Genomic DNA, 11,341 nt, shown 5'->3' on the forward strand with positions numbered 1-11,341 from the left:
TTTCCTGCTCTGGTTTTCTCTACCATACAGTTGAGTTTTCTGGAGGCTGCATGACACATGATATTGCAACAGCCTGAAAGCAGAGACAGTTAAGAAAACCTGTCTATCAAACCAGCCATTAAAGAAGTTTACAAAAACAGAAAACAGTGCAACTCTCCTCAGAAAATCAATAATCGTTTGGGGAAGAAAATTTAAAAAAAAAATATGTCACAGATTTATTGTTATTTCCAAGTGAAAGAAATCTTTTCAAACGTTCTCCATTTTAATGTCTAATATGGTAAATGTTGGTGGGTAGAATCAGTGGTTTGCTGTTGATCTCCAGAGAAAGAAAAAAGGCCCAGATTTGTAGCATTTGCCTGTTTCCATAGTGTAAATGCCCCCTCTCAGCTGCCAATTTCAAGCTTCCAGTGGTTTAACAGTTGGCTTCAAAAATTCCTGAGTATTGAATTCTGATACAAGCTGACTCCAACACACCAGTGGATATAACCTACTTAAGTGAAAAATCTTTAGGGGTCCTCAGTAATTCTTAAGTGTATCAAGGTATCCTCAACCGAAGAAGCTTGAGAACCCTGCTCTTATGCAAGATTTGCCAACTTTATTGCCTTCAAGAAGACAGAAATCAGTCCTATTCAGGGGCGCCTGGGTGGCTCAGTCCGTTGAGCATCTGTTGGTTTCTGTTCAGGTCATGATCTCACGATTCGTGAGTTCAAGCCCCTCATCGTGTTCTGCACTGACAGTGAGGAGCCTGCTTGGGATCTCTGTCTCTCCCTCTCTCTGCCCCTCCCCTGCACATGCTATATACATATATATATAAAGACAGATAAATCTTTCTATCTTCAAAAAAAAATTAGCCATAATTAGAAAGCACTTATAAGGGCAAACAGTTGGTTCACAGCTACAAGCCACCACATTGAGTTTCTGGCAGCCTCACAGCTGAGGGGGTCAGCACCTTACAGCAATGGCAACTGACTCAAGGGAGCAGGTCCAGTGTGGCTTAGAAGTTAGTAAGCTTTGTGTGAGGTCTGTTTTGCAGCCAGCTGCTAGGAACCACCCCTGGCAGCATCACTAAAGTGAACATCAGGCTCCATACTTCTTGTCATGGGGACTGTTGGTCTTCTGGAAACACAGAAAACCAGAGGTCAGATTCAGAAGCATCTTGGAATTTAGATAACACAGTATGTTTTTAACCAGCTGGCTATATGCTCACAACTTCAGGAAATGACTCATAAGCACTGTGGAGATTAGCTTTGAAAGCTGCATTTATAGCCTCAACACATCAGGTGGTGGCAGGGCCAGTCTGCTTCTTTTGCCTATTTTAATAACCACAATATTGGACCTTTTTAGCATGCTGCTGTGTGACCCATGCAGGGAAGTGAGAACATGAGCGAGGGTGGGATAGGCAATACTATGATGCATTTAAGAACAAGACCCTGGGATGCCAGCCTGGCTCAGTCAGTAAAGCATGAGACTCTTGATCTCAGGGCCTGAGTTCAAACCCCAGGTTGGGCTTAGAGCTTACTTAGGGGGAAAAAAGACCTCAATTGATCAGCATGTTTTTGCTGTTTAGCTGCCTATCCCAAGATATATAATTGCTCTTGAAATTGGCCTACATGATGCCAAAAAGAATTTATTTAATGTATCCCTGATTGCCAGGAGCTAACCAGGTTTTGGATTTAATCATAACATAGAATGCTTTGTCAAGAAGCATGGATTTTGAAGACCTCAAATCTTAGCGTTTTAGCACCTCTGCCTTGTTAGAAGGAAGTTTTGGAAACTTTAGGTCAGTTCTCATCTCTGGCGGCACATAGAGTCATTGGAGAGCTGTTAAACAATTCCATTGTTCAGTCCCTACCCTTGACCAACATGAATCAGAATCTTTGGGGATGGGGCCTGGGCGTCCATATTGTTTTCAAGCTCCTAGGATATTCAAACGTGTAAGCCGGAGTTCATGCCACTGCTTTAAGAGAGTGCTTCTTGGGGAGCCTGTCCAGTTTCATCAGTAGAGTGTGTGACTCTAGTTTTTGGAGTTGTGAGTTCAAGTCCCACACTGCACATAGAGCTTATGCTAAAGAAAAAAAGAAGTGCTTCTTGGGCACCTGGGTGGCTCAGTCGGTTGAGCATCCAACTCTTGATTTTGACTCACGTCATGATTCTGGGGTCGTGGAATGAAGCCGGTTGATGAGCATGGAGCCTGCTTGGGATTCTCTTTCTCCCTCTCTCTCTGCCCCTGTCCCCAGTTTGCACGTGTGCTCTCTTTCGTGAGTTCTCTCTTGCAAAAAAAAAGTGTTCTTTAAAAGTGCTTCTCAAATTTAACATGCATTCAAATTATCTGGGGATCTTCTTAACTGCATTAGGTCTGGGATGGGGTCTGAGTGTCTTAACAAGTTCCCAGTGATGTTGACATGGATGTTGACATGATGGTTCTTTGGACCGAACTTTGAGTACCAGGGCCCTGAGGCAAAATTTGACCATGATGGAGGTCGAGGCACTCAAAAACTTCAATTCTCATATTCTTAAAATAATTTTCTGAGACATTTTTTTTTTAATCATGGTAAAATTGGGGCAATTTTTAATGTAGCAGCAGCATAAGTGCTTGATCAAAATTTGTTTTGGGTGCTATCTTACTATATTTTGTTCTCTGCTCTTGGGTGCTTTCCTAGGGGGAAGATAGCTTAAAAGGCTTTAATCTCATACATAAAACCATTTCACAAGAGGCTGGGGATTTAGAGTGGCGACTCCGACCCTCGTTTGTAAAGATAGTGCAGGGCAGATAGCAGCAGCGCCTGGTTACCACGAAGATGTGTTTCTTGTCTCTGGGTCTGGCTGAAAAATGGTGACCTCAGGGACATGCTGGGGTACTAGTAAGCACCCATAGCTTCAGTCTTGATGGTGCTGGAATGAGTGGCTATGGAAACCCTCAGGCAAATGAGTCAGTCCAGGAGTCATCCTGAGGGAATCCATGACTCCACTGTGCCTGGGAGAAAACAAAGGTTTGGGAGGTCAATTCTAGTAACATGCATTTGCAGCATGTGCCATAAACCTGGGATAATTTCTTCATTCTGGAAGCCCTTTTACAAGGTGATGAAAAAACTACTGAAGGATAAAAGAAGAGCTATAACTTGTATGGGGAAAACGTTGTATCTCAGCAATAATCGAGTATCTGCAATTAAAATTTTTTTAACGTTTATTTATTATTGAAAGACAGAGAGAGACAGAACATGAGCATGGGAGGGGCAGAGAGAGGGAGACACCAAATTTGAAGCAGGCTCCAGGCTCTGAGTTGTCAGCACAGAGCCCAATGCGGGGCTCGAACCCACAAACCGCGAGCTCATGACCTGAGCCGAAGTCAGACATTTAACCAACTGAGCCACCCAGGCGCCCCGAGTATGTGCAATTTAATACAAGAGAGTACTGGTTCCTATCTAGTTAGCAGTGGATTTTTTTTCTATGACGGCTATAAGCAGCTTCCTAAGGAAGAAAGGCAAGAAGGAAAATATAAAAACAGCAAGAGTAAGAGAAAGCTGGTGGGCTTGCTTTAGGAAAGCAATCCGACAAAATGTCATCACCCTTCAGATAACCATAACCTTGGATCCAATTGTATGACTTCTGGGAATCAGTCCTCAAGAGATCACTTTAAGTAACAAAAAAAGCAACAGACTTCTAGTTTTTAATAGCGTCCTTATGTACATATTTGTTAAAGCCTAGAAACCCTCTAGATGTTCAACCCTAGAGTACTGCTTCAAAAACGAGCACACCCCTTTAAAATGGCAGGTATGGGGGCGCCTGGGTGACTCAGTCGGTTAAGTGTCCAACTTTGGCTCAGGTCCTGATCTCACGGTTTGGTTCATGAGTCCTGTATCAGGCTGTCTGCTGTCAGCACAGAGCCCGCTTCAAATCCTCTGTCCCCCTCTCTCTGTGCCCCTCCCCTGCTCATTCTCTCTCTCTCTCTCAAAATAAATAAATAAACAAACTTAAAACAAAACAAAATAAAATGACACGTATGATGTGCATAGAATGGCACTGAGAAGTGCTTATAATACTTAATTTTTTAAAAAGCAAGGTACAATGATGTGTGTGTAGTATGAAACCAACGATATGGGGAAAAAAACCAGATCTGTGTGGGATCTGTTAACAAAGGCTAATGGGAAATATACCCAATTATTTCTATTAAATTGTGTTTGGAGAATAGGGCTACTTTTTCCCTTTTATGTATTTCCTACCTCTTTCCTGAATATGTGCTACTTCTCTAACAAAAAAGCAGTCATATTAAAACAAAACAAAAATTGGGGACGCCTAGGTGGCTCAATTGGTTAAGCGTCCAACTCTTGATTTCAGCTCAGGTCATGATCTTGCAGTTTGTGAGATCGAGCCCCCATGGGACTCTGCACTGACAGCGCAAAGCCTGCTCAGGATTCTCCCTCTCTCTCTGCCCCTCCCCTGCTCGCTCATGCTCTCTCTCTCTCTGTGTGTCTCTCTCTCTTTCTCTCAAAAATAAATAAAGCTTAAAAAAATCGAATAAACAGAAAAAAAAACTCAACAAAACCCTGTCACCTATCACCACGTTCTTCTCTTTTCCAAAGTACAAGGGTGTGTGGTCCTGCCTTTGCTATCATTTTTGGACAGACACTCTTGAGCATCTCCTCACCACAATTAGTACTTCCTGCCTCAATATGTTATTCAATCAGGGGATAAAAATGTTAGAAAATTCTGATTTTACATCCACATCTTCACCATTATTCCAGAATTACTGTGTAGAATCCGTAGTGCTGCAAAACTTGAAAACATAAAAATGCCTTTAACTAGCCAGACTCTAAAACCAGAAATATTTGTATTTGTCCCCATAGCTACCAGAATGTTCAACACAGGGGCGCCTGGGTGGCTTAGTCGGTTGAGCGTCCAACTTCGACTCAGGTCACCATCTCATGGTTCATGAGTTCGAGCCCCACGTTGGGCTCTGTGCTGACAGCTCAGAGCCTGGAGCCTGCTTCGGATTCTGTGTCTCCCTCTCCTTCTCTCTGTCCCTCCCCTGCTCATGCTCTGTCTTTCTCAAAAATAAATAAACTTTTTTAAAAACTTAAAAAAAAAATGTTCAACACAGCATAACCAGAGCTGGACTTTTTCCTCTAACAGATTTTGTACTCCCACCAAAAGGACTGCTCATTTATTTTCCTGCGGAATTCATCATTCCTCATCAAGCAGGAAACATTATTTTCTCAAAGCAGAACAAAAGCTTTATTTTGGCTGATTCCATTACATAATTATGTCAGTCTTCTTATTCTTTAATTTATATATGTAACCCACATATTATTATCTAGTATTTGAAAAATCTGATTAATTCTTCCATAAGCTCCTTCAAAAAAAATACTAGAGCTTTGTTTCTTTAACTTGCTTCTACCTTACTTGACCCATGTTGTTGGGTACTTAATTTCGCTTATTCCTTTTGTTATAGTTGTCAAATAATCCATCTGGTGAAAGTGGATCAAGCACCCACAGACTCATTATTTCTGCACAGTGAAGGCAACATGGGTACTTGATAGAACCACACGGAAATGACAACACTGAGCATTTCTCAAAAGGAATCCATAAAAATCATTTGAGCTGCTTGTGATAATGCAGATTTCTGGGCTCCATCCAATACCTGTAATCAGAATTTCTGCACTGGGACCTGGACCATCCACATTTTTAACAGGGGCAGGGGTGTTTCTTATGCACACCAAACGTGAGAACCATAGAACTAATATTTTCCAAAAATCTCTGACCTAGTGTAATCTCTTCCTGTGGTCAGGAAGTAGCAAATCATCGTTTATCTGTTAAAATGCTAATGTTTTCATTATCCTGTAGATTATCATCTCTATCTGCAAAGTTATTAGAGTATTATGATTCTGAGCTATTTCTCCCTAGATATTGGCCATAAATATCAGGTTATATCCTTTGAAAGATTTAGCCTTAATTGTTTCTGTCATTTACTTTGCCTTTTATGTGTAGAAATGGGTACCTTCTCCTCTAGACATACAAGTCAATGCTCTGTGTTCATGTAGGATTTTTAACATACTTTTTTGAATAAGTAACACTCATATAGTTCAAATTTCAAAAGAACAAAGGATGTACAATGAAAATTTTCCCTGACACCCTTATTATCTCCTCAGAGGCAACCACAGTGAACAGGTTCTTGAGTATGGTGTTGGATGTATTTAAAACATAATCTGGGGCAAAAGGAAAATATATAATTGGCCATTTTATTTTTCAGTTATATGTTTGAGTTTTAAAAACTCCTGTTGAGAGCTGCCTGGCTGACTCAGTTGGTAGAGCAAGTGACTCTTAATCTCAGGGTCCTGAGTTCAAGCCCCACATTGGGCATGGAGCCTACTTCAAAAAAACAAACAAAATAAACAAACAAACAAAAAACTGTTGACATACAGGTATCAGTCAGGCATTGCGGCATAGCAAACAACACACATCCCTCAGAGGCATACAATAATTTAGATTCATTGCTCGTGCTCTCAAATAGTCAAGTAGACAGTTCTGCTGACATATTCTGGGAATCTGTTAGCTGATTTAGGAAGGCCTTGACTGGGATGACTGGCGTGGCTTAACTGGGATCCATAGGTCTCTCGCCTTCAAGCGTGCTAATCCTGACATATTCTCATGGCAATGGCAGAGAGCAAAAAAAAGAGGAAACATGCAGGACATCTTGAGGTCTGGGATTGGAATTGGCATATCCTCACTACGATCACATTCTCTTGGCCAAAGCAAGACACAAGCCCATTCCAGATACAAGGGGATGGAGAAAGAGATGCCGCCTCTTCAGTAAAAGGAATTTCCAAGTCTCGTGACAAACTCATGTCTGGAGAGAGTGAAGAATTGATGTCATCAGTGAAATCACACAATGTCTGAAAACTTCATAATGATCCTTCAAGAAATGGCTTAGCATTCAAATATTATACTTTTATAACAACATGGCCATGATTGCCGGAGATTTTTTAGCTGTTTAAATATTTTTCAATGCTAACAGAAAGATTATAAAAACAGGTCAAAGCCCTGGGTTCCAGACTCAGCCCAGCCAGCACATGTCATGTGTGAAAGAGGAAAAGGTGAATACTGATCCGAGGGAAGTAGTCAAGGAAACATGAAATATAATGAATGCTTCAAACCCCACCAAAGAAATTTGAAGATTTTAATTGAAGATTTGCTCTTAAGTATCTGACTTCCTTCAACAAGGATGCTGATGTAATAACAAGCCACTTGGGGAAAAGTAGTGTGTTCACGTATGGTTTTCACCCTTCTTTGTCAACGTGTTTTTGAAGATTATTTTTAGCATTTTAGTATTGATTCAGATCTTTGCATTTTTAAAATCAGAATAGTCATGCTCACAAAGTTACCGTTAAGAAATGTTTATGAAACAAATGTCAGAGGTCATACTGGTTTCTGCTTCCCATTTAGCTTCATTTCAATTGCTATTTTGCTTATTTTAATAAATAAACTTTGTTTCTTAATATAACGTTGCCTCTGATGCTATCAGTAGCCTCATCCAGATGTTTAAAAAAATAACCTTTTAACTAGAGTTTTCAAATACTTTAATATGCCTGCGGAATTACTTAGACATTGAATGACCCAAACGCATTCAGTACTACTGACTGATGTGCCTAACAAGAAGAATGGAACATCTCTCTCTGATAAGAGGTGCGAGGTAGGACTTGGTGACACATACTGATCAGGCCACACATAGTTCAGTGAGTCTAGACATATACTTAACAGGCCGGAGCCTATTCTGTAGGTTTGGAGATGGGACTTTGGCATATGGTAGCACCTGATGGAACAGGTACTTCCTTTGTAAATTGTCTCCTGCCGACATCAGATTGGAGCTACCCATACTCCCCATATGCTAAGATACGTACAAATGGCATAAAGCATCATCTTACATAGATATATTCCTTCTCCACTTTGTTCTTTCCCTAGCCAGGTCCATGGCATGCATGTGTCTCTTAAGGTTTAGCTAAATGGCCCCAACCCTCCAGCTTCCCTTACAAGAAAGGCTGAACACACCTTCCCAGGGCACCGGGACTGTGCAGCCTGCGGCTCAGCCACAGGAGCCATGGGGTATTGATCTCCATCCAGTGGACTTCTGGAACCAAGATCCAAACAGCCAAGATAAGAAAACTCTGCCCTGTGGACCTAGCTATTGTTTAAGATGGTTCAAATCTGGGACCTGGGAGAATTCAAAGGAAAATGTCTGATTGCCCCTCAGTAATCTATGAGCTAAATTTCTGGTAGACAGAGGGAAGGAGAGAGGGGAAGAAGCAGGATAGGGAGGGAAGAATTATATATAAGAGCATACCCAGGGAAAAAGAGCAGTGGTAGGAAAGGCATTTTGGTTTTGTATGTGCACCTCATTTTTGAGCAACACTGAAGAAAAAGTCTTGCTTCAAACATATAAGTGTTCATGTAGTTGAAGCTTACCTTCCTGCATTAGTGTGAAGTTTTCCAGAGGCAGATCCTGAGGGTACAGATAGTTTATCTTGGAAATACAGGGAACACCTCTAGGGAAGTAGCCAAATGCTACAGGATGGTACCGCAGCCACCAGAATGTATACTATTGACTGAGTTAGCACAGAGGGTGACTGGAGCCTAACACAGGGGCAACTCTGGGGGCCTGTTAAATGATCCCACTCGGGCACGGGAGCAGATGTGTTTATACACCAACATCTGCTGTGTATTGGCTGAGTGCTGCTTCTAGGACAGCCGATACTCATTCCCCGGCCCTTCTGGACCTCTGAGCAGGACCACATTTAGGAAAGTGACCTTCTGGTTTCAAACAAAACCCTCAGTGTAGAGATGGACAGTTGGAAGTCAGCCAGAGGATAATGAATCAACAAGGTCCGAGGAATGCAAGCAGGGCACTGACGGCATCTACTGCATTCTATTAATTCCAAAACTCACTTGAGCCCTTGTGAAATGCTTTAGCACAGTACATGGAACATAATTGAACCTTTTCTTAGTGGTTAAGCAGCATCATAAAGAGCATTAGTTATTTTAGCCTGCTGTGGCATAGCTACTGTTGAGGTGGTGGAATGATTTGCCTTCAACAACACGGTTGTAGGCCTCTTGAAACTTGTGTGAGCTCTTGCTTCTGCTTCGCCTAGTTCTCCTGTCTCTTCCCCCTTCTCCTGGGGGTGAGGTCGGGTGCCTGCCTGCAGCAGCACTGCTCCTTCTCAGCAACAGGATCGAGTCTGCTGGGAGCGGAAAGCAGAGACATAATCAAGCTTGTTGGAAGTATAATTGGAAAAAAAGGAAAAAGATGGCGATACAGCCAAGAGATTCCCTGTGAGTGTTCTGAAAAGGCCTTGTGTGTCATTTGGCTCATCAGAAACCATTTCTGCCTCTCCCTTAAAACTTGGCTTGAAGTTGTGACCTGTTGAAGAAATGACTTTGGGACAAGTACAAGGTCTCGCTTCTGACGTGACCAAATGCATTTGCCTTCTTGACTGAGGCCCAGACAAGAGCAGCTACCATACGTAATCACAGCAGAAACATGTAACAGAGCTGAAGAGGGCCCCATAAAGAGAGACTGGCTTTATTACAGGCAAAGTGGGAAGGACACGACTGAGTTATGAAGACACATCTTGGAGAATCACTGGAGCCAGCTCTAAAAGCACATGATGTGATGTGGACTCCTGAGAAGTCATGGAGCAGACTTTGTAGGTAGCCACAGAAGAATTCATTCACATGAGGCCTAAACACTCAAACTCTTTATTTACATAGGAATGTTAGCAGAATCATAGGTTTCCATTGTCTCCACTCATATTGAAGAAAAGGAACATGCCAGTGAAACTACTCTTATGTAGCAGATAAATCTTACAAGAATCTCTAGATCATTTAGGAAAACAGATGTCAGTTACAACTTCATTACCAGGGCAGCAAATTATCAAGTAAGACAACCTATTACAAGCCTCTATTTAGAGATGAAAGGCCATGACAGAAATTTCTGAAGACAAAGTATCTCATAAGACTCCCTTGTTCAAATAATATGTCCAGGCGCTCCTGGCTGGCTCCATCAGTGGAGCATGCGACTCTTGATCTCAGAGTTATGAGTTTGAGCCCCACGCTGGGTGCAGAGATCACTTAAAAATAAAATCTTAAAAAACATCCAAACACAAGTTGGTAATAATCATAAACAACCACTACATCTCTACACTGAACAGGAGAACAAGATTGATTTCTGTAAATGGTGTCAGTTGAACAGTTTATTGGATAACATTCTTAGAATTAGTTTGAGGATATAGAATTGGTATCTCTTCCTCTGCAGCTGTAGGGAACAGGCAATACCATCTCATTCTTCTCCTTCTGAATTTTTTTTTTTTTTGGTCTACTGGTTAATTAAGAAGACTTGAAATTTTAAAGTTTAGACTGCAGAATATCATTAGATTAATTTATTAGGAAGAGTAAAGTCTGAGGAACTCAACTTTTGTTAGAAGTAATTAAGAAAGAACAGAAGAGGATGTATGCAAAATGGAATAAGGGTTTGCAGTGTCCTAACAGAATTGATGTGGCTATTTTGTTTTGGAACAAAGTCATCAGTCATATTGAAGGTTAAGAGTCAAAGCTGCAAATTGTAGCACAGACACTAACCCAGTGTTACCCTACCCAGAGGACGGGGTAGAAGATAGGGTGAGTCATGGGCAAGCGTGAGTCTTGTTAACCACAGTCTCCCACACAGCTTGCCATCAGCGGCAACTTCTCTCAACAGGAAAGACAGTGGTGGTGATGGACAAGGTCAGTAGGTTGGTGGTGTATTGGTTTACTACCTAGTCAGTTCTAAAATGAAACCTAGGAAAAGCACAAAAAAGACTACCACGTGTCTTTTTGGGGAGAAGGAATCATTGTGGAGCTAGTAGTGATGGTTACACAATGTTATGAATATACTAAAAACCACTGAATTACACTTTTAAATGGTGAATTTTATTGGGAATGCAAGCTGGTGCAGCCACTCTGGAAAACAGTATGGATGTTCCTCAAAAAACTAAAAATAGAGCTCCCCTACGACCCAGCAATTGCACTACTAGGCATTTATCCAAGGGATACAGGTGTGCTGTTTTGAAGGGACACATGCACCGCCATGTTTATAGCAGCACTGTCCACAATAGCCAAAGTATGGAAAGAGCCCAAATGTCCATCGATGGATGAATGGATAAAGAATATGTGGTATATATATGTACACAAAGGAGTAGTACTCAGCAATCACAAAAATGAAATCTTGCCATTTGCAACTACGTAGATGGAACTGGAGGGTATTATGCTAAGTGAAATTAGTCAGAGAAAGACAAACATCATATGACTTCACTCA

Source organism: Prionailurus bengalensis, chromosome A1 (assembly GCF_016509475.1).
Source record: "Prionailurus bengalensis isolate Pbe53 chromosome A1, Fcat_Pben_1.1_paternal_pri, whole genome shotgun sequence".
Taxonomy (NCBI): Eukaryota; Metazoa; Chordata; class Mammalia; order Carnivora; family Felidae; genus Prionailurus; species Prionailurus bengalensis.